This window comes from Oncorhynchus gorbuscha, linkage group LG11 (assembly GCF_021184085.1).
Source record: "Oncorhynchus gorbuscha isolate QuinsamMale2020 ecotype Even-year linkage group LG11, OgorEven_v1.0, whole genome shotgun sequence".
Lineage (NCBI taxonomy): Eukaryota > Metazoa > Chordata > Actinopteri > Salmoniformes > Salmonidae > Oncorhynchus > Oncorhynchus gorbuscha.
In genome coordinates this window covers 36797317-36820734 of record NC_060183.1, presented here as the reverse complement: position 1 = coordinate 36820734, position 23418 = coordinate 36797317, and the positions used below count along the sequence as shown (strand labels likewise).

Here is a 23418-nt window from a genome sequence, read left to right as displayed (position 1 = left end):
CAAGTTGGTTACTCTTTCCCATTTAACAACTAAAGCCTTGCACAAAGTGTCGAAATGACATGTTCAAAACTTCTTGCATTGGCCGGGAATCGAACCCGGGCCTCCCGCGTGGCAGGCGAGAATTCTACCACTGAACAACCAATGCCTTGGAAACCTGAGTTAACCCCAAAGGCTGGCAATCGTATCATAAAGCTTTTTTCCAAAGAATATTTTCCACTTTGTGGGCTCAGCAACATTGTTCACCCTAAAAAAAAAGCAGTCCTTTCTCCCCGTCGGGAAATTGAACCCCGGTCTCCCGCGTGACAGGTGGGGATACTCACCACTATACTAACAAGGAGCAGGTGTGTTGGACCTTTGAAAAAACGTGGAGCATTGGTACTAACCCTAAGTTTGGAGTGTCGGGCTTAAACCCTTCTAACAAAAATATCTGTAGAGACTGAATGGTTGGAGCTAGGAACTTCTATGACCCCTCTATGGAAAGCTGAGACTCTCACGAACACGTACATGTAGTCGATTCTGCCCTATACTGCTCACAAGCCACACAATACTAGTTAGAAGGTGAGGCGTTTGTGGGAAATCCCAGGACATTGTCACAAATGCCAAACTCAAGACAGTTGTCGCTGACAAGTTGGTTACTCTTTCCCATTTAACAACTAAAGCCTTGCACAAAGTGTCGAAATGACATGTTCAAAACTTCTTGCATTGGCCGGGAATCGAACCCGGGCCTCCCGCGTGGCAGGCGAGAATTCTACCACTGAACAACCAATGCCTTGGAAACCTGAGTTAACCCCAAAGGCTGGCAATCGTATCATAAAGCTTTTTTCCAAAGAATATTTTCCACTTTGTGGGCTCAGCAACATTGTTCACCCTAAAAAAAAAGCAGTCCTTTCTCCCGTCGGGAAATTGAACCCCGGTCTCCCGCGTGACAGGTGGGGATACTCACCACTATACTAACAAGGAGCAGGTGTGTTGGACCTTTGAAAAAACGTGGAGCATTGGTACTAACCCTAAGTTTGGAGTGTCGGGCTTAAACCCTTCTAACAAAAATATCTGTAGAGACTGAATGGTTGGAGCTAGGAACTTCTATGACCCCTCTATGGAAAGCTGAGACTCTCACGAACACGTACATGTAGTCGATTCTGCCCTATACTGCTCACAAGCCACACAATACTAGTTAGAAGGTGAGGCGTTTGTGGGAAATCCCAGGACATTGTCACAAATGCCAAACTCAAGACAGTTGTCGCTGACAAGTTGGTTACTCTTTCCCATTTAACAACTAAAGCCTTGCACAAAGTGTCGAAATGACATGTTCAAAACTTCTTGCATTGGCCGGGAATCGAACCCGGGCCTCCCGCGTGGCAGGCGAGAATTCTACCACTGAACAACCAATGCCTTGGAAACCTGAGTTAACCCCAAAGGCTGGCAATCGTATCATAAAGCTTTTTTCCAAAGAATATTTTCCACTTTGTGGGCTCAGCAACATTGTTCACCCTAAAAAAAAAGCAGTCCTTTCTCCCCGTCGGGAAATTGAACCCCGGTCTCCCGCGTGACAGGTGGGGATACTCACCACTATACTAACAAGGAGCAGGTGTGTTGGACCTTTGAAAAAACGTGGAGCATTGGTACTAACCCTAAGTTTGGAGTGTCGGGCTTAAACCCTTCTAACAAAAATATCTGTAGAGACTGAATGGTTGGAGCTAGGAACTTCTATGACCCCTCTATGGAAAGCTGAGACTCTCACGAACACGTACATGTAGTCGATTCTGCCCTATACTGCTCACAAGCCACACAATACTAGTTAGAAGGTGAGGCGTTTGTGGGAAATCCCAGGACATTGTCACAAATGCCAAACTCAAGACAGTTGTCGCTGACAAGTTGGTTACTCTTTCCCATTTAACAACTAAAGCCTTGCACAAAGTGTCGAAATGACATGTTCAAAACTTCTTGCATTGGCCGGGAATCGAACCCGGGCCTCCCGCGTGGCAGGCGAGAATTCTACCACTGAACAACCAATGCCTTGGAAACCTGAGTTAACCCCAAAGGCTGGCAATCGTATCATAAAGCTTTTTTCCAAAGAATATTTTCCACTTTGTGGGCTCAGCAACATTGTTCACCCTAAAAAAAAAGCAGTCCTTTCTCCCCGTCGGGAAATTGAACCCCGGTCTCCCGCGTGACAGGTGGGGATACTCACCACTATACTAACAAGGAGCAGGTGTGTTGGACCTTTGAAAAAACGTGGAGCATTGGTACTAACCCTAAGTTTGGAGTGTCGGGCTTAAACCCTTCTAACAAAAATATCTGTAGAGACTGAATGGTTGGAGCTAGGAACTTCTATGACCCCTCTATGGAAAGCTGAGACTCTCACGAACACGTACATGTAGTCGATTCTGCCCTATACTGCTCACAAGCCACACAATACTAGTTAGAAGGTGAGGCGTTTGTGGGAAATCCCAGGACATTGTCACAAATGCCAAACTCAAGACAGTTGTCGCTGACAAGTTGGTTACTCTTTCCCATTTAACAACTAAAGCCTTGCACAAAGTGTCGAAATGACATGTTCAAAACTTCTTGCATTGGCCGGGAATCGAACCCGGGCCTCCCGCGTGGCAGGCGAGAATTCTACCACTGAACAACCAATGCCTTGGAAACCTGAGTTAACCCCAAAGGCTGGCAATCGTATCATAAAGCTTTTTTCCAAAGAATATTTTCCACTTTGTGGGCTCAGCAACATTGTTCACCCTAAAAAAAAAGCAGTCCTTTCTCCCCGTCGGGAAATTGAACCCCGGTCTCCCGCGTGACAGGTGGGGATACTCACCACTATACTAACAAGGAGCAGGTGTGTTGGACCTTTGAAAAAACGTGGAGCATTGGTACTAACCCTAAGTTTGGAGTGTCGGGCTTAAACCCTTCTAACAAAATATCTGTAGAGACTGAATGGTTGGAGCTAGGAACTTCTATGACCCCTCTATGGAAAGCTGAGACTCTCACGAACACGTACATGTAGTCGATTCTGCCCTATACTGCTCACAAGCCACACAATACTAGTTAGAAGGTGAGGCGTTTGTGGGAAATCCCAGGACATTGTCACAAATGCCAAACTCAAGACAGTTGTCGCTGACAAGTTGGTTACTCTTTCCCATTTAACAACTAAAGCCTTGCACAAAGTGTCGAAATGACATGTTCAAAACTTCTTGCATTGGCCGGGAATCGAACCCGGGCCTCCCGCGTGGCAGGCGAGAATTCTACCACTGAACAACCAATGCCTTGGAAACCTGAGTTAACCCCAAAGGCTGGCAATCGTATCATAAAGCTTTTTTCCAAAGAATATTTTCCACTTTGTGGGCTCAGCAACATTGTTCACCCTAAAAAAAAAGCAGTCCTTTCTCCCCGTCGGGAAATTGAACCCCGGTCTCCCGCGTGTGACAGGTGGGGATACTCACCACTATACTAACAAGGAGCAGGTGTGTTGGACCTTTGAAAAAACGTGGAGCATTGGTACTAACCCTAAGTTTGGAGTGTCGGGCTTAAACCCTTCTAACAAAAATATCTGTAGAGACTGAATGGTTGGAGCTAGGAACTTCTATGACCCCTCTATGGAAAGCTGAGACTCTCACGAACACGTACATGTAGTCGATTCTGCCCTATACTGCTCACAAGCCACACAATACTAGTTAGAAGGTGAGGCGTTTGTGGGAAATCCCAGGACATTGTCACAAATGCCAAACTCAAGACAGTTGTCGCTGACAAGTTGGTTACTCTTTCCCATTTAACAACTAAAGCCTTGCACAAAGTGTCGAAATGACATGTTCAAAACTTCTTGCATTGGCCGGGAATCGAACCCGGGCCTCCCGCGTGGCAGGCGAGAATTCTACCACTGAACAACCAATGCCTTGGAAACCTGAGTTAACCCCAAAGGCTGGCAATCGTATCATAAAGCTTTTTTCCAAAGAATATTTTCCACTTTGTGGGCTCAGCAACATTGTTCACCCTAAAAAAAAAGCAGTCCTTTCTCCCCGTCGGGAAATTGAACCCCGGTCTCCCGCGTGACAGGTGGGGATACTCACCACTATACTAACAAGGAGCAGGTGTGTTGGACCTTTGAAAAAACGTGGAGCATTGGTACTAACCCTAAGTTTGGAGTGTCGGGCTTAAACCCTTCTAACAAAAATATCTGTAGAGACTGAATGGTTGGAGCTAGGAACTTCTATGACCCCTCTATGGAAAGCTGAGACTCTCACGAACACGTACATGTAGTCGATTCTGCCCTATACTGCTCACAAGCCACACAATACTAGTTAGAAGGTGAGGCGTTTGTGGGAAATCCCAGGACATTGTCACAAATGCCAAACTCAAGACAGTTGTCGCTGACAAGTTGGTTACTCTTTCCCATTTAACAACTAAAGCCTTGCACAAAGTGTCGAAATGACATGTTCAAAACTTCTTGCATTGGCCGGGAATCGAACCCGGGCCTCCCGCGTGGCAGGCGAGAATTCTACCACTGAACAACCAATGCCTTGGAAACCTGAGTTAACCCCAAAGGCTGGCAATCGTATCATAAAGCTTTTTTCCAAAGAATATTTTCCACTTTGTGGGCTCAGCAACATTGTTCACCCTAAAAAAAAGCAGTCCTTTCTCCCCGTCGGGAAATTGAACCCCGGTCTCCCGCGTGACAGGTGGGGATACTCACCACTATACTAACAAGGAGCAGGTGTGTTGGACCTTTGAAAAACGTGGAGCATTGGTACTAACCCTAAGTTTGGAGTGTCGGGCTTAAACCCTTCTAACAAAAATATCTGTAGAGACTGAATGGTTGGAGCTAGGAACTTCTATGACCCCTCTATGGAAAGCTGAGACTCTCACGAACACGTACATGTAGTCGATTCTGCCCTATACTGCTCACAAGCCACACAATACTAGTTAGAAGGTGAGGCGTTTGTGGGAAATCCCAGGACATTGTCACAAATGCCAAACTCAAGACAGTTGTCGCTGACAAGTTGGTTACTCTTTCCCATTTAACAACTAAAGCCTTGCACAAAGTGTCGAAATGACATGTTCAAAACTTCTTGCATTGGCCGGGAATCGAACCCGGGCCTCCCGCGTGGCAGGCGAGAATTCTACCACTGAACAACCAATGCCTTGGAAACCTGAGTTAACCCCAAAGGCTGGCAATCGTATCATAAAGCTTTTTTCCAAAGAATATTTTCCACTTTGTGGGCTCAGCAACATTGTTCACCCTAAAAAAAAAGCAGTCCTTTCTCCCCGTCGGGAAATTGAACCCCGGTCTCCCGCGTGACAGGTGGGGATACTCACCACTATACTAACAAGGAGCAGGTGTGTTGGACCTTTGAAAAAACGTGGAGCATTGGTACTAACCCTAAGTTTGGAGTGTCGGGCTTAAACCCTTCTAACAAAAATATCTGTAGAGACTGAATGGTTGGAGCTAGGAACTTCTATGACCCCTCTATGGAAAGCTGAGACTCTCACGAACACGTACATGTAGTCGATTCTGCCCTATACTGCTCACAAGCCACACAATACTAGTTAGAAGGTGAGGCGTTTGTGGGAAATCCCAGGACATTGTCACAAATGCCAAACTCAAGACAGTTGTCGCTGACAAGTTGGTTACTCTTTCCCATTTAACAACTAAAGCCTTGCACAAAGTGTCGAAATGACATGTTCAAAACTTCTTGCATTGGCCGGGAATCGAACCCGGGCCTCCCGCGTGGCAGGCGAGAATTCTACCACTGAACAACCAATGCCTTGGAAACCTGAGTTAACCCCAAAGGCTGGCAATCGTATCATAAAGCTTTTTTCCAAAGAATATTTTCCACTTTGTGGGCTCAGCAACATTGTTCACCCTAAAAAAAAAGCAGTCCTTTCTCCCCGTCGGGAAATTGAACCCCGGTCTCCCGCGTGACAGGTGGGGATACTCACCACTATACTAACAAGGAGCAGGTGTGTTGGACCTTTGAAAAAACGTGGAGCATTGGTACTAACCCTAAGTTTGGAGTGTCGGGCTTAAACCCTTCTAACAAAAATATCTGTAGAGACTGAATGGTTGGAGCTAGGAACTTCTATGACCCCTCTATGGAAAGCTGAGACTCTCACGAACACGTACATGTAGTCGATTCTGCCCTATACTGCTCACAAGCCACACAATACTAGTTAGAAGGTGAGGCGTTTGTGGGAAATCCCAGGACATTGTCACAAATGCCAAACTCAAGACAGTTGTCGCTGACAAGTTGGTTACTCTTTCCCATTTAACAACTAAAGCCTTGCACAAAGTGTCGAAATGACATGTTCAAAACTTCTTGCATTGGCCGGGAATCGAACCCGGGCCTCCCGCGTGGCAGGCGAGAATTCTACCACTGAACAACCAATGCCTTGGAAACCTGAGTTAACCCCAAAGGCTGGCAATCGTATCATAAAGCTTTTTTCCAAAGAATATTTTCCACTTTGTGGGCTCAGCAACATTGTTCACCCTAAAAAAAAGCAGTCCTTTCTCCCCGTCGGGAAATTGAACCCCGGTCTCCCGCGTGACAGGTGGGGATACTCACCACTATACTAACAAGGAGCAGGTGTGTTGGACCTTTGAAAAAACGTGGAGCATTGGTACTAACCCTAAGTTTGGAGTGTCGGGCTTAAACCCTTCTAACAAAAATATCTGTAGAGACTGAATGGTTGGAGCTAGGAACTTCTATGACCCCTCTATGGAAAGCTGAGACTCTCACGAACACGTACATGTAGTCGATTCTGCCCTATACTGCTCACAAGCCACACAATACTAGTTAGAAGGTGAGGCGTTTGTGGGAAATCCCAGGACATTGTCACAAATGCCAAACTCAAGACAGTTGTCGCTGACAAGTTGGTTACTCTTTCCCATTTAACAACTAAAGCCTTGCACAAAGTGTCGAAATGACATGTTCAAAACTTCTTGCATTGGCCGGGAATCGAACCCGGGCCTCCCGCGTGGCAGGCGAGAATTCTACCACTGAACAACCAATGCCTTGGAAACCTGAGTTAACCCCAAAGGCTGGCAATCGTATCATAAAGCTTTTTTCCAAAGAATATTTTCCACTTTGTGGGCTCAGCAACATTGTTCACCCTAAAAAAAAAAAGCAGTCCTTTCTCCCCGTCGGGAAATTGAACCCCGGTCTCCCGCGTGACAGGTGGGGATACTCACCACTATACTAACAAGGAGCAGGTGTGTTGGACCTTTGAAAAAACGTGGAGCATTGGTACTAACCCTAAGTTTGGAGTGTCGGGCTTAAACCCTTCTAACAAAAATATCTGTAGAGACTGAATGGTTGGAGCTAGGAACTTCTATGACCCCTCTATGGAAAGCTGAGACTCTCACGAACACGTACATGTAGTCGATTCTGCCCTATACTGCTCACAAGCCACACAATACTAGTTAGAAGGTGAGGCGTTTGTGGGAAATCCCAGGACATTGTCACAAATGCCAAACTCAAGACAGTTGTCGCTGACAAGTTGGTTACTCTTTCCCATTTAACAACTAAAGCCTTGCACAAAGTGTCGAAATGACATGTTCAAAACTTCTTGCATTGGCCGGGAATCGAACCCGGGCCTCCCGCGTGGCAGGCGAGAATTCTACCACTGAACAACCAATGCCTTGGAAACCTGAGTTAACCCCAAAGGCTGGCAATCGTATCATAAAGCTTTTTTCCAAAGAATATTTTCCACTTTGTGGGCTCAGCAACATTGTTCACCCTAAAAAAAAAGCAGTCCTTTCTCCCCGTCGGGAAATTGAACCCCGGTCTCCCGCGTGACAGGTGGGGATACTCACCACTATACTAACAAGGAGCAGGTGTGTTGGACCTTTGAAAAAACGTGGAGCATTGGTACTAACCCTAAGTTTGGAGTGTCGGGCTTAAACCCTTCTAACAAAAATATCTGTAGAGACTGAATGGTTGGAGCTAGGAACTTCTATGACCCCTCTATGGAAAGCTGAGACTCTCACGAACACGTACATGTAGTCGATTCTGCCCTATACTGCTCACAAGCCACACAATACTAGTTAGAAGGTGAGGCGTTTGTGGGAAATCCCAGGACATTGTCACAAATGCCAAACTCAAGACAGTTGTCGCTGACAAGTTGGTTACTCTTTCCCATTTAACAACTAAAGCCTTGCACAAAGTGTCGAAATGACATGTTCAAAACTTCTTGCATTGGCCGGGAATCGAACCCGGGCCTCCCGCGTGGCAGGCGAGAATTCTACCACTGAACAACCAATGCCTTGGAAACCTGAGTTAACCCCAAAGGCTGGCAATCGTATCATAAAGCTTTTTTCCAAAGAATATTTTCCACTTTGTGGGCTCAGCAACATTGTTCACCCTAAAAAAAAAGCAGTCCTTTCTCCCCGTCGGGAAATTGAACCCCGGTCTCCCGCGTGACAGGTGGGGATACTCACCACTATACTAACAAGGAGCAGGTGTTGGACCTTTGAAAAAACGTGGAGCATTGGTACTAACCCTAAGTTTGGAGTGTCGGGCTTAAACCCTTCTAACAAAAATATCTGTAGAGACTGAATGGTTGGAGCTAGGAACTTCTATGACCCCTCTATGGAAAGCTGAGACTCTCACGAACACGTACATGTAGTCGATTCTGCCCTATACTGCTCACAAGCCACACAATACTAGTTAGAAGGTGAGGCGTTTGTGGGAAATCCCAGGACATTGTCACAAATGCCAAACTCAAGACAGTTGTCGCTGACAAGTTGGTTACTCTTTCCCATTTAACAACTAAAGCCTTGCACAAAGTGTCGAAATGACATGTTCAAAACTTCTTGCATTGGCCGGGAATCGAACCCGGGCCTCCCGCGTGGCAGGCGAGAATTCTACCACTGAACAACCAATGCCTTGGAAACCTGAGTTAACCCCAAAGGCTGGCAATCGTATCATAAAGCTTTTTTCCAAAGAATATTTTCCACTTTGTGGGCTCAGCAACATTGTTCACCCTAAAAAAAAAAGCAGTCCTTTCTCCCCGTCGGGAAATTGAACCCCGGTCTCCCGCGTGACAGGTGGGGATACTCACCACTATACTAACAAGGAGCAGGTGTGTTGGACCTTTGAAAAAACGTGGAGCATTGGTACTAACCCTAAGTTTGGAGTGTCGGGCTTAAACCCTTCTAACAAAAATATCTGTAGAGACTGAATGGTTGGAGCTAGGAACTTCTATGACCCCTCTATGGAAAGCTGAGACTCTCACGAACACGTACATGTAGTCGATTCTGCCCTATACTGCTCACAAGCCACACAATACTAGTTAGAAGGTGAGGCGTTTGTGGGAAATCCCAGGACATTGTCACAAATGCCAAACTCAAGACAGTTGTCGCTGACAAGTTGGTTACTCTTTCCCATTTAACAACTAAAGCCTTGCACAAAGTGTCGAAATGACATGTTCAAAACTTCTTGCATTGGCCGGGAATCGAACCCGGGCCTCCCGCGTGGCAGGCGAGAATTCTACCACTGAACAACCAATGCCTTGGAAACCTGAGTTAACCCCAAAGGCTGGCAATCGTATCATAAAGCTTTTTTCCAAAGAATATTTTCCACTTTGTGGGCTCAGCAACATTGTTCACCCTAAAAAAAAGCAGTCCTTTCTCCCCGTCGGGAAATTGAACCCCGGTCTCCCGCGTGACAGGTGGGGATACTCACCACTATACTAACAAGGAGCAGGTGTGTTGGACCTTTGAAAAAACGTGGAGCATTGGTACTAACCCTAAGTTTGGAGTGTCGGGCTTAAACCCTTCTAACAAAAATATCTGTAGAGACTGAATGGTTGGAGCTAGGAACTTCTATGACCCCTCTATGGAAAGCTGAGACTCTCACGAACACGTACATGTAGTCGATTCTGCCCTATACTGCTCACAAGCCACACAATACTAGTTAGAAGGTGAGGCGTTTGTGGGAAATCCCAGGACATTGTCACAAATGCCAAACTCAAGACAGTTGTCGCTGACAAGTTGGTTACTCTTTCCCATTTAACAACTAAAGCCTTGCACAAAGTGTCGAAATGACATGTTCAAAACTTCTTGCATTGGCCGGGAATCGAACCCGGGCCTCCCGCGTGGCAGGCGAGAATTCTACCACTGAACAACCAATGCCTTGGAAACCTGAGTTAACCCCAAAGGCTGGCAATCGTATCATAAAGCTTTTTTCCAAAGAATATTTTCCACTTTGTGGGCTCAGCAACATTGTTCACCCTAAAAAAAAGCAGTCCTTTCTCCCCGTCGGGAAATTGAACCCCGGTCTCCCGCGTGACAGGTGGGGATACTCACCACTATACTAACAAGGAGCAGGTGTGTTGGACCTTTGAAAAAACGTGGAGCATTGGTACTAACCCTAAGTTTGGAGTGTCGGGCTTAAACCCTTCTAACAAAAATATCTGTAGAGACTGAATGGTTGGAGCTAGGAACTTCTATGACCCCTCTATGGAAAGCTGAGACTCTCACGAACACGTACATGTAGTCGATTCTGCCCTATACTGCTCACAAGCCACACAATACTAGTTAGAAGGTGAGGCGTTTGTGGGAAATCCCAGGACATTGTCACAAATGCCAAACTCAAGACAGTTGTCGCTGACAAGTTGGTTACTCTTTCCCATTTAACAACTAAAGCCTTGCACAAAGTGTCGAAATGACATGTTCAAAACTTCTTGCATTGGCCGGGAATCGAACCCGGGCCTCCCGCGTGGCAGGCGAGAATTCTACCACTGAACAACCAATGCCTTGGAAACCTGAGTTAACCCCAAAGGCTGGCAATCGTATCATAAAGCTTTTTTCCAAAGAATATTTTCCACTTTGTGGGCTCAGCAACATTGTTCACCCTAAAAAAAAAGCAGTCCTTTCTCCCCGTCGGGAAATTGAACCCCGGTCTCCCGCGTGACAGGTGGGGATACTCACCACTATACTAACAAGGAGCAGGTGTGTTGGACCTTTGAAAAAACGTGGAGCATTGTACTAACCCTAAGTTTGGAGTGTCGGGCTTAAACCCTTCTAACAAAAATATCTGTAGAGACTGAATGGTTGGAGCTAGGAACTTCTATGACCCCTCTATGGAAAGCTGAGACTCTCACGAACACGTACATGTAGTCGATTCTGCCCTATACTGCTCACAAGCCACACAATACTAGTTAGAAGGTGAGGCGTTTGTGGGAAATCCCAGGACATTGTCACAAATGCCAAACTCAAGACAGTTGTCGCTGACAAGTTGGTTACTCTTTCCCATTTAACAACTAAAGCCTTGCACAAAGTGTCGAAATGACATGTTCAAAACTTCTTGCATTGGCCGGGAATCGAACCCGGGCCTCCCGCGTGGCAGGCGAGAATTCTACCACTGAACAACCAATGCCTTGGAAACCTGAGTTAACCCCAAAGGCTGGCAATCGTATCATAAAGCTTTTTTCCAAAGAATATTTTCCACTTTGTGGGCTCAGCAACATTGTTCACCCTAAAAAAAAGCAGTCCTTTCTCCCCGTCGGGAAATTGAACCCCGGTCTCCCGCGTGACAGGTGGGGATACTCACCACTATACTAACAAGGAGCAGGTGTGTTGGACCTTTGAAAAAACGTGGAGCATTGGTACTAACCCTAAGTTTGGAGTGTCGGGCTTAAACCCTTCTAACAAAAATATCTGTAGAGACTGAATGGTTGGAGCTAGGAACTTCTATGACCCCTCTATGGAAAGCTGAGACTCTCACGAACACGTACATGTAGTCGATTCTGCCCTATACTGCTCACAAGCCACACAATACTAGTTAGAAGGTGAGGCGTTTGTGGGAAATCCCAGGACATTGTCACAAATGCCAAACTCAAGACAGTTGTCGCTGACAAGTTGGTTACTCTTTCCCATTTAACAACTAAAGCCTTGCACAAAGTGTCGAAATGACATGTTCAAAACTTCTTGCATTGGCCGGGAATCGAACCCGGGCCTCCCGCGTGGCAGGCGAGAATTCTACCACTGAACAACCAATGCCTTGGAAACCTGAGTTAACCCCAAAGGCTGGCAATCGTATCATAAAGCTTTTTTCCAAAGAATATTTTCCACTTTGTGGGCTCAGCAACATTGTTCACCCTAAAAAAAAAAAAAGCAGTCCTTTCTCCCCGTCGGGAAATTGAACCCCGGTCTCCCGCGTGACAGGTGGGGATACTCACCACTATACTAACAAGGAGCAGGTGTGTTGGACCTTTGAAAAAACGTGGAGCATTGGTACTAACCCTAAGTTTGGAGTGTCGGGCTTAAACCCTTCTAACAAAAATATCTGTAGAGACTGAATGGTTGGAGCTAGGAACTTCTATGACCCCTCTATGGAAAGCTGAGACTCTCACGAACACGTACATGTAGTCGATTCTGCCCTATACTGCTCACAAGCCACACAATACTAGTTAGAAGGTGAGGCGTTTGTGGGAAATCCCAGGACATTGTCACAAATGCCAAACTCAAGACAGTTGTCGCTGACAAGTTGGTTACTCTTTCCCATTTAACAACTAAAGCCTTGCACAAAGTGTCGAAATGACATGTTCAAAACTTCTTGCATTGGCCGGGAATCGAACCCGGGCCTCCCGCGTGGCAGGCGAGAATTCTACCACTGAACAACCAATGCCTTGGAAACCTGAGTTAACCCCAAAGGCTGGCAATCGTATCATAAAGCTTTTTTCCAAAGAATATTTTCCACTTTGTGGGCTCAGCAACATTGTTCACCCTAAAAAAAAAGCAGTCCTTTCTCCCCGTCGGGAAATTGAACCCCGGTCTCCCGCGTGACAGGTGGGGATACTCACCACTATACTAACAAGGAGCAGGTGTGTTGGACCTTTGAAAAAACGTGGAGCATTGGTACTAACCCTAAGTTTGGAGTGTCGGGCTTAAACCCTTCTAACAAAAATATCTGTAGAGACTGAATGGTTGGAGCTAGGAACTTCTATGACCCCTCTATGGAAAGCTGAGACTCTCACGAACACGTACATGTAGTCGATTCTGCCCTATACTGCTCACAAGCCACACAATACTAGTTAGAAGGTGAGGCGTTTGTGGGAAATCCCAGGACATTGTCACAAATGCCAAACTCAAGACAGTTGTCGCTGACAAGTTGGTTACTCTTTCCCATTTAACAACTAAAGCCTTGCACAAAGTGTCGAAATGACATGTTCAAAACTTCTTGCATTGGCCGGGAATCGAACCCGGGCCTCCCGCGTGGCAGGCGAGAATTCTACCACTGAACAACCAATGCCTTGGAAACCTGAGTTAACCCCAAAGGCTGGCAATCGTATCATAAAGCTTTTTTCCAAAGAATATTTTCCACTTTGTGGGCTCAGCAACATTGTTCACCCTAAAAAAAAAGCAGTCCTTTCTCCCCGTCGGGAAATTGAACCCCGGTCTCCCGCGTGACAGGTGGGGATACTCACCACTATACTAACAAGGAGCAGGTGTGTTGGACCTTTGAAAAACGTGGAGCATTGGTACTAACCCTAAGTTTGGAGTGTCGGGCTTAAACCCTTCTAACAAAAATATCTGTAGAGACTGAATGGTTGGAGCTAGGAACTTCTATGACCCCTCTATGGAAAGCTGAGACTCTCACGAACACGTACATGTAGTCGATTCTGCCCTATACTGCTCACAAGCCACACAATACTAGTTAGAAGGTGAGGCGTTTGTGGGAAAATCCCAGGACATTGTCACAAATGCCAAACTCAAGACAGTTGTCGCTGACAAGTTGGTTACTCTTTCCCATTTAACAACTAAAGCCTTGCACAAAGTGTCGAAATGACATGTTCAAAACTTCTTGCATTGGCCGGGAATCGAACCCGGGCCTCCCGCGTGGCAGGCGAGAATTCTACCACTGAACAACCAATGCCTTGGAAACCTGAGTTAACCCCAAAGGCTGGCAATCGTATCATAAAGCTTTTTTCCAAAGAATATTTTCCACTTTGTGGGCTCAGCAACATTGTTCACCCTAAAAAAAAGCAGTCCTTTCTCCCCGTCGGGAAATTGAACCCCGGTCTCCCGCGTGACAGGTGGGGATACTCACCACTATACTAACAAGGAGCAGGTGTGTTGGACCTTTGAAAAAACGTGGAGCATTGGTACTAACCCTAAGTTTGGAGTGTCGGGCTTAAACCCTTCTAACAAAAATATCTGTAGAGACTGAATGGTTGGAGCTAGGAACTTCTATGACCCCTCTATGGAAAGCTGAGACTCTCACGAACACGTACATGTAGTCGATTCTGCCCTATACTGCTCACAAGCCACACAATACTAGTTAGAAGGTGAGGCGTTTGTGGGAAATCCCAGGACATTGTCACAAATGCCAAACTCAAGACAGTTGTCGCTGACAAGTTGGTTACTCTTTCCCATTTAACAACTAAAGCCTTGCACAAAGTGTCGAAATGACATGTTCAAAACTTCTTGCATTGGCCGGGAATCGAACCCGGGCCTCCCGCGTGGCAGGCGAGAATTCTACCACTGAACAACCAATGCCTTGGGAAACCTGAGTTAACCCCAAAGGCTGGCAATCGTATCATAAAGCTTTTTTCCAAAGAATATTTTCCACTTTGTGGGCTCAGCAACATTGTTCACCCTAAAAAAAAGCAGTCCTTTCTCCCCGTCGGGAAATTGAACCCCGGTCTCCCGCGTGACAGGTGGGGATACTCACCACTATACTAACAAGGAGCAGGTGTGTTGGACCTTTGAAAAAACGTGGAGCATTGGTACTAACCCTAAGTTTGGAGTGTCGGGCTTAAACCCTTCTAACAAAAATATCTGTAGAGACTGAATGGTTGGAGCTAGGAACTTCTATGACCCCTCTATGGAAAGCTGAGACTCTCACGAACACGTACATGTAGTCGATTCTGCCCTATACTGCTCACAAGCCACACAATACTAGTTAGAAGGTGAGGCGTTTGTGGGAAATCCCAGGACATTGTCACAAATGCCAAACTCAAGACAGTTGTCGCTGACAAGTTGGTTACTCTTTCCCATTTAACAACTAAAGCCTTGCACAAAGTGTCGAAATGACATGTTCAAAACTTCTTGCATTGGCCGGGAATCGAACCCGGGCCTCCCGCGTGGCAGGCGAGAATTCTACCACTGAACAACCAATGCCTTGGAAACCTGAGTTAACCCCAAAGGCTGGCAATCGTATCATAAAGCTTTTTTCCAAAGAATATTTTCCACTTTGTGGGCTCAGCAACATTGTTCACCCTAAAAAAAAGCAGTCCTTTCTCCCCGTCGGGAAATTGAACCCCGGTCTCCCGCGTGACAGGTGGGGATACTCACCACTATACTAACAAGGAGCAGGTGTGTTGGACCTTTGAAAAAACGTGGAGCATTGGTACTAACCCTAAGTTTGGAGTGTCGGGCTTAAACCCTTCTAACAAAAATATCTGTAGAGACTGAATGGTTGGAGCTAGGAACTTCTATGACCCCTCTATGGAAAGCTGAGACTCTCACGAACACGTACATGTAGTCGATTCTGCCCTATACTGCTCACAAGCCACACAATACTAGTTAGAAGGTGAGGCGTTTGTGGGAAATCCCAGGACATTGTCACAAATGCCAAACTCAAGACAGTTGTCGCTGACAAGTTGGTTACTCTTTCCCATTTAACAACTAAAGCCTTGCACAAAGTGTCGAAATGACATGTTCAAAACTTCTTGCATTGGCCGGGAATCGAACCCGGGCCTCCCGCGTGGCAGGCGAGAATTCTACCACTGAACAACCAATGCCTTGGAAACCTGAGTTAACCCCAAAGGCTGGCAATCGTATCATAAAGCTTTTTTCCAAAGAATATTTTCCACTTTGTGGGCTCAGCAACATTGTTCACCCTAAAAAAAAAAGCAGTCCTTTCTCCCCGTCGGGAAATTGAACCCCGGTCTCCCGCGTGACAGGTGGGGATACTCACCACTATACTAACAAGGAGCAGGTGTGTTGGACCTTTGAAAAACGTGGAGCATTGGTACTAACCCTAAGTTTGGAGTGTCGGGCTTAAACCCTTCTAACAAAAATATCTGTAGAGACTGAATGGTTGGAGCTAGGAACTTCTATGACCCCTCTATGGAAAGCTGAGACTCTCACGAACACGTACATGTAGTCGATTCTGCCCTATACTGCTCACAAGCCACACAATACTAGTTAGAAGGTGAGGCGTTTGTGGGAAATCCCAGGACATTGTCACAAATGCCAAACTCAAGACAGTTGTCGCTGACAAGTTGGTTACTCTTTCCCATTTAACAACTAAAGCCTTGCACAAAGTGTCGAAATGACATGTTCAAAACTTCTTGCATTGGCCGGGAATCGAACCCGGGCCTCCCGCGTGGCAGGCGAGAATTCTACCACTGAACAACCAATGCCTTGGAAACCTGAGTTAACCCCAAAGGCTGGCAATCGTATCATAAAGCTTTTTTCCAAAGAATATTTTCCACTTTGTGGGCTCAGCAACATTGTTCACCCTAAAAAAAAGCAGTCCTTTCTCCCCGTCGGGAAATTGAACCCCGGTCTCCCGCGTGACAGGTGGGGATACTCACCACTATACTAACAAGGAGCAGGTGTGTTGGACCTTTGAAAAAACGTGGAGCATTGGTACTAACCCTAAGTTTGGAGTGTCGGGCTTAAACCCTTCTAACAAAAATATCTGTAGAGACTGAATGGTTGGAGCTAGGAACTTCTATGACCCCTCTATGGAAAGCTGAGACTCTCACGAACACGTACATGTAGTCGATTCTGCCCTATACTGCTCACAAGCCACACAATACTAGTTAGAAGGTGAGGCGTTTGTGGGAAATCCCAGGACATTGTCACAAATGCCAAACTCAAGACAGTTGTCGCTGACAAGTTGGTTACTCTTTCCCATTTAACAACTAAAGCCTTGCACAAAGTGTCGAAATGACATGTTCAAAACTTCTTGCATTGGCCGGGAATCGAACCCGGGCCTCCCGCGTGGCAGGCGAGAATTCTACCACTGAACAACCAATGCCTTGGAAACCTGAGTTAACCCCAAAGGCTGGCAATCGTATCATAAAGCTTTTTTCCAAAGAATATTTTCCACTTTGTGGGCTCAGCAACATTGTTCACCCTAAAAAAAAAAAAAGCAGTCCTTTCTCCCCGTCGGGAAATTGAACCCCGGTCTCCCGCGTGACAGGTGGGGATACTCACCACTATACTAACAAGGAGCAGGTGTGTTGGACCTTTGAAAAAACGTGGAGCATTGGTACTAACCCTAAGTTTGGAGTGTCGGGCTTAAACCCTTCTAACAAAAATATCTGTAGAGACTGAATGGTTGGAGCTAGGAACTTCTATGACCCCTCTATGGAAAGCTGAGACTCTCACGAACACGTACATGTAGTCGATTCTGCCCTATACTGCTCACAAGCCACACAATACTAGTTAGAAGGTGAGGCGTTTGTGGGAAATCCCAGGACATTGTCACAAATGCCAAACTCAAGACAGTTGTCGCTGACAAGTTGGTTACTCTTTCCCATTTAACAACTAAAGCCTTGCACAAAGTGTCGAAATGACATGTTCAAAACTTCTTGCATTGGCCGGGAATCGAACCCGGGCCTCCCGCGTGGCAGGCGAGAATTCTACCACTGAACAACCAATGCCTTGGAAACCTGAGTTAACCCCAAAGGCTGGCAATCGTATCATAAAGCTTTTTTCCAAAGAATATTTTCCACTTTGTGGGCTCAGCAACATTGTTCACCCTAAAAAAAAGCAGTCCTTTCTCCCCGTCGGGAAATTGAACCCCGGTCTCCCGCGTGACAGGTGGGGATACTCACCACTATACTAACAAGGAGCAGGTGTGTTGGACCTTTGAAAAAACGTGGAGCATTGGTACTAACCCTAAGTTTGGAGTGTCGGGCTTAAACCCTTCTAACAAAAATATCTGTAGAGACTGAATGGTTGGAGCTAGGAACTTCTATGACCCCTCTATGGAAAGCTGAGACTCTCACGAACACGTACATGTAGTCGATTCTGCCCTATACTGCTCACAAGCCACACAATACTAGTTAGAAGGTGAGGCGTTTGTGGGAAATCCCAGGACATTGTCACAAATGCCAAACTCAAGACAGTTGTCGCTGACAAGTTGGTTACTCTTTCCCATTTAACAACTAAAGCCTTGCACAAAGTGTCGAAATGACATGTTCAAAACTTCTTGCATTGGCCGGGAATCGAACCCGGGCCTCCCGCGTGGCAGGCGAGAATTCTACCACTGAACAACCAATGCCTTGGAAACCTGAGTTAACCCCAAAGGCTGGCAATCGTATCATAAAGCTTTTTTCCAAAGAATATTTTCCACTTTGTGGGCTCAGCAACATTGTTCACCCTAAAAAAAAAAGCAGTCCTTTCTCCCCGTCGGGAAATTGAACCCCGGTCTCCCGCGTGACAGGTGGGGATACTCACCACTATACTAACAAGGAGCAGGTGTGTTGGACCTTTGAAAAAACGTGGAGCATTGGTACTAACCCTAAGTTTGGAGTGTCGGGCTTAAACCCTTCTAACAAAAATATCTGTAGAGACTGAATGGTTGGAGCTAGGAACTTCTATGACCCCTCTATGGAAAGCTGAGACTCTCACGAACACGTACATGTAGTCGATTCTGCCCTATACTGCTCACAAGCCACACAATACTAGTTAGAAGGTGAGGCGTTTGTGGGAAATCCCAGGACATTGTCACAAATGCCAAACTCAAGACAGTTGTCGCTGACAAGTTGGTTACTCTTTCCCATTTAACAACTAAAGCCTTGCACAAAGTGTCGAAATGACATGTTCAAAACTTCTTGCATTGGCCGGGAATCGAACCCGGGCCTCCCGCGTGGCAGGCGAGAATTCTACCACTGAACAACCAATGCCTTGGAAACCTGAGTTAACCCCAAAGGCTGGCAATCGTATCATAAAGCTTTTTTCCAAAGAATATTTTCCACTTTGTGGGCTCAGCAACATTGTTCACCCTAAAAAAAAAGCAGTCCTTTCTCCCCGTCGGGAAATTGAACCCCGGTCTCCCGCGTGACAGGTGGGGATACTCACCACTATACTAACAAGGAGCAGGTGTGTTGGACCTTTGAAAAAACGTGGAGCATTGGTACTAACCCTAAGTTTGGAGTGTCGGGCTTAAACCCTTCTAACAAAAATATCTGTAGAGACTGAATGGTTGGAGCTAGGAACTTCTATGACCCCTCTATGGAAAGCTGAGACTCTCACGAACACGTACATGTAGTCGATTCTGCCCTATACTGCTCACAAGCCACACAATACTAGTTAGAAGGTGAGGCGTTTGTGGGAAATCCCAGGACATTGTCACAAATGCCAAACTCAAGACAGTTGTCGCTGACAAGTTGGTTACTCTTTCCCATTTAACAACTAAAGCCTTGCACAAAGTGTCGAAATGACATGTTCAAAACTTCTTGCATTGGCCGGGAATCGAACCCGGGCCTCCCGCGTGGCAGGCGAGAATTCTACCACTGAACAACCAATGCCTTGGAAACCTGAGTTAACCCCAAAGGCTGGCAATCGTATCATAAAGCTTTTTTCCAAAGAATATTTTCCACTTTGTGGGCTCAGCAACATTGTTCACCCTAAAAAAAAGCAGTCCTTTCTCCCCGTCGGGGAAATTGAACCCCGGTCTCCCGCGTGACAGGTGGGGATACTCACCACTATACTAACAAGGAGCAGGTGTGTTGGACCTTTGAAAAAACGTGGAGCATTGGTACTAACCCTAAGTTTGGAGTGTCGGGCTTAAACCCTTCTAACAAAAATATCTGTAGAGACTGAATGGTTGGAGCTAGGAACTTCTATGACCCCTCTATGGAAAGCTGAGACTCTCACGAACACGTACATGTAGTCGATTCTGCCCTATACTGCTCACAAGCCACACAATACTAGTTAGAAGGTGAGGCGTTTGTGGGAAATCCCAGGACATTGTCACAAATGCCAAACTCAAGACAGTTGTCGCTGACAAGTTGGTTACTCTTTCCCATTTAACAACTAAAGCCTTGCACAAAGTGTCGAAATGACATGTTCAAAACTTCTTGCATTGGCCGGGAATCGAACCCGGGCCTCCCGCGTGGCAGGCGAGAATTCTACCACTGAACAACCAATGCCTTGGAAACCTGAGTTAACCCCAAAGGCTGGCAATCGTATCATAAAGCTTTTTTCCAAAGAATATTTTCCACTTTGTGGGCTCAGCAACATTGTTCACCCTAAAAAAAAGCAGTCCTTTCTCCCCGTCGGGAAATTGAACCCCGGTCTCCCGCGTGACAGGTGGGGATACTCACCACTATACTAACAAGGAGCAGGTGTGTTGGACCTTTGAAAAACGTGGAGCATTGGTACTAACCCTAAGTTTGGAGTGTCGGGCTTAAACCCTTCTAACAAAAATATCTGTAGAGACTGAATGGTTGGAGCTAGGAACTTCTATGACCCCTCTATGGAAAGCTGAGACTCTCACGAACACGTACATGTAGTCGATTCTGCCCTATACTGCTCACAAGCCACACAATACTAGTTAGAAGGTGAGGCGTTTGTGGGAAATCCCAGGACATTGTCACAAATGCCAAACTCAAGACAGTTGTCGCTGACAAGTTGGTTACTCTTTCCCATTTAACAACTAAAGCCTTGCACAAAGTGTCGAAATGACATGTTCAAAACTTCTTGCATTGGCCGGGAATCGAACCCGGGCCTCCCGCGTGGCAGGCGAGAATTCTACCACTGAACAACCAATGCCTTGGAAACCTGAGTTAACCCCAAAGGCTGGCAATCGTATCATAAAGCTTTTTTCCAAAGAATATTTTCCACTTTGTGGGCTCAGCAACATTGTTCACCCTAAAAAAAAAGCAGTCCTTTCTCCCCGTCGGGAAATTGAACCCCGGTCTCCCGCGTGACAGGTGGGGATACTCACCACTATACTAACAAGGAGCAGGTGTGTTGGACCTTTGAAAAACGTGGAGCATTGGTACTAACCCTAAGTTTGGAGTGTCGGGCTTAAACCCTTCTAACAAAAATATCTGTAGAGACTGAATGGTTGGAGCTAGGAACTTCTATGACCCCTCTATGGAAAGCTGAGACTCTCACGAACACGTACATGTAGTCGATTCTGCCCTATACTGCTCACAAGCCACACAATACTAGTTAGAAGGTGAGGCGTTTGTGGGAAATCCCAGGACATTGTCACAAATGCCAAACTCAAGACAGTTGTCGCTGACAAGTTGGTTACTCTTTCCCATTTAACAACTAAAGCCTTGCACAAAGTGTCGAAATGACATGTTCAAAACTTCTTGCATTGGCCGGGAATCGAACCCGGGCCTCCCGCGTGGCAGGCGAGAATTCTACCACTGAACAACCAATGCCTTGGAAACCTGAGTTAACCCCAAAGGCTGGCAATCGTATCATAAGCTTTTTTCCAAAGAATATTTTCCACTTTGTGGGCTCAGCAACATTGTTCACCCTAAAAAAAAAAGCAGTCCTTTCTCCCCGTCGGGAAATTGAACCCCGGTCTCCCGCGTGACAGGTGGGGATACTCACCACTATACTAACAAGGAGCAGGTGTGTTGGACCTTTGAAAAAACGTGGAGCATTGGTACTAACCCTAAGTTTGGAGTGTCGGGCTTAAACCCTTCTAACAAAAATATCTGTAGAGACTGAATGGTTGGAGCTAGGAACTTCTATGACCCCTCTATGGAAAGCTGAGACTCTCACGAACACGTACATGTAGTCGATTCTGCCCTATACTGCTCACAAGCCACACAATACTAGTTAGAAGGTGAGGCGTTTGTGGAAATCCCAGGACATTGTCACAAATGCCAAACTCAAGACAGTTGTCGCTGACAAGTTGGTTACTCTTTCCCATTTAACAACTAAAGCCTTGCACAAAGTGTCGAAATGACATGTTCAAAACTTCTTGCATTGGCCGGGAATCGAACCCGGGCCTCCCGCGTGGCAGGCGAGAATTCTACCACTGAACAACCAATGCCTTGGAAACCTGAGTTAACCCCAAAGGCTGGCAATCGTATCATAAAGCTTTTTTCCAAAGAATATTTTCCACTTTGTGGGCTCAGCAACATTGTTCACCCTAAAAAAAAAGCAGTCCTTTCTCCCCGTCGGGAAATTGAACCCCGGTCTCCCGCGTGACAGGTGGGGATACTCACCACTATACTAACAAGGAGCAGGTGTGTTGGACCTTTGAAAAACGTGGAGCATTGGTACTAACCCTAAGTTTGGAGTGTCGGGCTTAAACCCTTCTAACAAAAATATCTGTAGAGACTGAATGGTTGGAGCTAGGAACTTCTATGACCCCTCTATGGAAAGCTGAGACTCTCACGAACACGTACATGTAGTCGATTCTGCCCTATACTGCTCACAAGCCACACAATACTAGTTAGAAGGTGAGGCGTTTGTGGGAAATCCCAGGACATTGTCACAAATGCCAAACTCAAGACAGTTGTCGCTGACAAGTTGGTTACTCTTTCCCATTTAACAACTAAAGCCTTGCACAAAGTGTCGAAATGACATGTTCAAAACTTCTTGCATTGGCCGGGAATCGAACCCGGGCCTCCCGCGTGGCAGGCGAGAATTCTACCACTGAACAACCAATGCCTTGGAAACCTGAGTTAACCCCAAAGGCTGGCAATCGTATCATAAAGCTTTTTTCCAAAGAATATTTTCCACTTTGTGGGCTCAGCAACATTGTTCACCCTAAAAAAAAAGCAGTCCTTTCTCCCCGTCGGGAAATTGAACCCCGGTCTCCCGCGTGACAGGTGGGGATACTCACCACTATACTAACAAGGAGCAGGTGTGTTGGACCTTTGAAAAAACGTGGAGCATTGGTACTAACCCTAAGTTTGGAGTGTCGGGCTTAAACCCTTCTAACAAAAATATCTGTAGAGACTGAATGGTTGGAGCTAGGAACTTCTATGACCCCTCTATGGAAAGCTGAGACTCTCACGAACACGTACATGTAGTCGATTCTGCCCTATACTGCTCACAAGCCACACAATACTAGTTAGAAGGTGAGGCGTTTGTGGGAAATCCCAGGACATTGTCACAAATGCCAAACTCAAGACAGTTGTCGCTGACAAGTTGGTTACTCTTTCCCATTTAACAACTAAAGCCTTGCACAAAGTGTCGAAATGACATGTTCAAAACTTCTTGCATTGGCCGGGAATCGAACCCGGGCCTCCCGCGTGGCAGGCGAGAATTCTACCACTGAACAACCAATGCCTTGGAAACCTGAGTTAACCCCAAAGGCTGGCAATCGTATCATAAAGCTTTTTTCCAAAGAATATTTTCCACTTTGTGGGCTCAGCAACATTGTTCACCCTAAAAAAAAGCAGTCCTTTCTCCCCGTCGGGAAATTGAACCCCGGTCTCCCGCGTGACAGGTGGGGATACTCACCACTATACTAACAAGGA

At 46.2% G+C, this 23418-nt stretch overlaps 38 non-coding genes across 38 annotated transcripts; all 38 read right to left on the bottom strand.

The window, feature by feature from the left end:
- Positions 1–74: 74 nt before the first annotated feature.
- trnag-gcc lies at positions 75–145 on the bottom strand. The gene has a single exon. It is a non-coding gene; the product is annotated as a tRNA-Gly (tRNA).
- A 553-nt stretch (positions 146–698) lies between these two features.
- trnag-gcc lies at positions 699–769 on the bottom strand. The gene has a single exon. It is a non-coding gene; the product is annotated as a tRNA-Gly (tRNA).
- Positions 770–1321: 552 nt separating this feature from the next.
- Positions 1322–1392, bottom strand: trnag-gcc. The gene has a single exon. It is a non-coding gene; the product is annotated as a tRNA-Gly (tRNA).
- Positions 1393–1945: 553 nt separating this feature from the next.
- Positions 1946–2016, bottom strand: trnag-gcc. Its single transcript has one exon. It is a non-coding gene; the product is annotated as a tRNA-Gly (tRNA).
- A 553-nt stretch (positions 2017–2569) lies between these two features.
- Positions 2570–2640, bottom strand: trnag-gcc. The gene has a single exon. It is a non-coding gene; the product is annotated as a tRNA-Gly (tRNA).
- Positions 2641–3192: 552 nt separating this feature from the next.
- trnag-gcc lies at positions 3193–3263 on the bottom strand. The gene has a single exon. It is a non-coding gene; the product is annotated as a tRNA-Gly (tRNA).
- Positions 3264–3818: 555 nt separating this feature from the next.
- Positions 3819–3889, bottom strand: trnag-gcc. The gene has a single exon. It is a non-coding gene; the product is annotated as a tRNA-Gly (tRNA).
- Positions 3890–4442: 553 nt separating this feature from the next.
- Positions 4443–4513, bottom strand: trnag-gcc. The gene has a single exon. It is a non-coding gene; the product is annotated as a tRNA-Gly (tRNA).
- A 551-nt stretch (positions 4514–5064) lies between these two features.
- Positions 5065–5135, bottom strand: trnag-gcc. Its single transcript has one exon. It is a non-coding gene; the product is annotated as a tRNA-Gly (tRNA).
- Positions 5136–5688: 553 nt separating this feature from the next.
- trnag-gcc lies at positions 5689–5759 on the bottom strand. Its single transcript has one exon. It is a non-coding gene; the product is annotated as a tRNA-Gly (tRNA).
- Positions 5760–6312: 553 nt separating this feature from the next.
- Positions 6313–6383, bottom strand: trnag-gcc. The gene has a single exon. It is a non-coding gene; the product is annotated as a tRNA-Gly (tRNA).
- Positions 6384–6935: 552 nt separating this feature from the next.
- Positions 6936–7006, bottom strand: trnag-gcc. Its single transcript has one exon. It is a non-coding gene; the product is annotated as a tRNA-Gly (tRNA).
- A 555-nt stretch (positions 7007–7561) lies between these two features.
- Positions 7562–7632, bottom strand: trnag-gcc. Its single transcript has one exon. It is a non-coding gene; the product is annotated as a tRNA-Gly (tRNA).
- A 553-nt stretch (positions 7633–8185) lies between these two features.
- trnag-gcc lies at positions 8186–8256 on the bottom strand. The gene has a single exon. It is a non-coding gene; the product is annotated as a tRNA-Gly (tRNA).
- Positions 8257–8807: 551 nt separating this feature from the next.
- Positions 8808–8878, bottom strand: trnag-gcc. The gene has a single exon. It is a non-coding gene; the product is annotated as a tRNA-Gly (tRNA).
- Positions 8879–9432: 554 nt separating this feature from the next.
- On the bottom strand, positions 9433–9503 carry trnag-gcc. Its single transcript has one exon. It is a non-coding gene; the product is annotated as a tRNA-Gly (tRNA).
- A 552-nt stretch (positions 9504–10055) lies between these two features.
- trnag-gcc lies at positions 10056–10126 on the bottom strand. Its single transcript has one exon. It is a non-coding gene; the product is annotated as a tRNA-Gly (tRNA).
- Positions 10127–10678: 552 nt separating this feature from the next.
- On the bottom strand, positions 10679–10749 carry trnag-gcc. Its single transcript has one exon. It is a non-coding gene; the product is annotated as a tRNA-Gly (tRNA).
- A 552-nt stretch (positions 10750–11301) lies between these two features.
- Positions 11302–11372, bottom strand: trnag-gcc. Its single transcript has one exon. It is a non-coding gene; the product is annotated as a tRNA-Gly (tRNA).
- A 552-nt stretch (positions 11373–11924) lies between these two features.
- Positions 11925–11995, bottom strand: trnag-gcc. Its single transcript has one exon. It is a non-coding gene; the product is annotated as a tRNA-Gly (tRNA).
- A 557-nt stretch (positions 11996–12552) lies between these two features.
- trnag-gcc lies at positions 12553–12623 on the bottom strand. The gene has a single exon. It is a non-coding gene; the product is annotated as a tRNA-Gly (tRNA).
- A 553-nt stretch (positions 12624–13176) lies between these two features.
- trnag-gcc lies at positions 13177–13247 on the bottom strand. The gene has a single exon. It is a non-coding gene; the product is annotated as a tRNA-Gly (tRNA).
- A 553-nt stretch (positions 13248–13800) lies between these two features.
- On the bottom strand, positions 13801–13871 carry trnag-gcc. The gene has a single exon. It is a non-coding gene; the product is annotated as a tRNA-Gly (tRNA).
- Positions 13872–14423: 552 nt separating this feature from the next.
- On the bottom strand, positions 14424–14494 carry trnag-gcc. The gene has a single exon. It is a non-coding gene; the product is annotated as a tRNA-Gly (tRNA).
- A 553-nt stretch (positions 14495–15047) lies between these two features.
- trnag-gcc lies at positions 15048–15118 on the bottom strand. The gene has a single exon. It is a non-coding gene; the product is annotated as a tRNA-Gly (tRNA).
- A 552-nt stretch (positions 15119–15670) lies between these two features.
- trnag-gcc lies at positions 15671–15741 on the bottom strand. The gene has a single exon. It is a non-coding gene; the product is annotated as a tRNA-Gly (tRNA).
- Positions 15742–16294: 553 nt separating this feature from the next.
- Positions 16295–16365, bottom strand: trnag-gcc. Its single transcript has one exon. It is a non-coding gene; the product is annotated as a tRNA-Gly (tRNA).
- A 552-nt stretch (positions 16366–16917) lies between these two features.
- On the bottom strand, positions 16918–16988 carry trnag-gcc. The gene has a single exon. It is a non-coding gene; the product is annotated as a tRNA-Gly (tRNA).
- Positions 16989–17545: 557 nt separating this feature from the next.
- On the bottom strand, positions 17546–17616 carry trnag-gcc. The gene has a single exon. It is a non-coding gene; the product is annotated as a tRNA-Gly (tRNA).
- A 552-nt stretch (positions 17617–18168) lies between these two features.
- trnag-gcc lies at positions 18169–18239 on the bottom strand. Its single transcript has one exon. It is a non-coding gene; the product is annotated as a tRNA-Gly (tRNA).
- A 554-nt stretch (positions 18240–18793) lies between these two features.
- trnag-gcc lies at positions 18794–18864 on the bottom strand. Its single transcript has one exon. It is a non-coding gene; the product is annotated as a tRNA-Gly (tRNA).
- Positions 18865–19417: 553 nt separating this feature from the next.
- On the bottom strand, positions 19418–19488 carry trnag-gcc. Its single transcript has one exon. It is a non-coding gene; the product is annotated as a tRNA-Gly (tRNA).
- Positions 19489–20041: 553 nt separating this feature from the next.
- Positions 20042–20112, bottom strand: trnag-gcc. Its single transcript has one exon. It is a non-coding gene; the product is annotated as a tRNA-Gly (tRNA).
- A 551-nt stretch (positions 20113–20663) lies between these two features.
- Positions 20664–20734, bottom strand: trnag-gcc. Its single transcript has one exon. It is a non-coding gene; the product is annotated as a tRNA-Gly (tRNA).
- Positions 20735–21286: 552 nt separating this feature from the next.
- Positions 21287–21357, bottom strand: trnag-gcc. Its single transcript has one exon. It is a non-coding gene; the product is annotated as a tRNA-Gly (tRNA).
- Positions 21358–21909: 552 nt separating this feature from the next.
- trnag-gcc lies at positions 21910–21980 on the bottom strand. Its single transcript has one exon. It is a non-coding gene; the product is annotated as a tRNA-Gly (tRNA).
- A 552-nt stretch (positions 21981–22532) lies between these two features.
- On the bottom strand, positions 22533–22603 carry trnag-gcc. Its single transcript has one exon. It is a non-coding gene; the product is annotated as a tRNA-Gly (tRNA).
- A 553-nt stretch (positions 22604–23156) lies between these two features.
- trnag-gcc lies at positions 23157–23227 on the bottom strand. Its single transcript has one exon. It is a non-coding gene; the product is annotated as a tRNA-Gly (tRNA).
- Between the last annotated feature and the right edge of the window lie 191 nt (positions 23228–23418).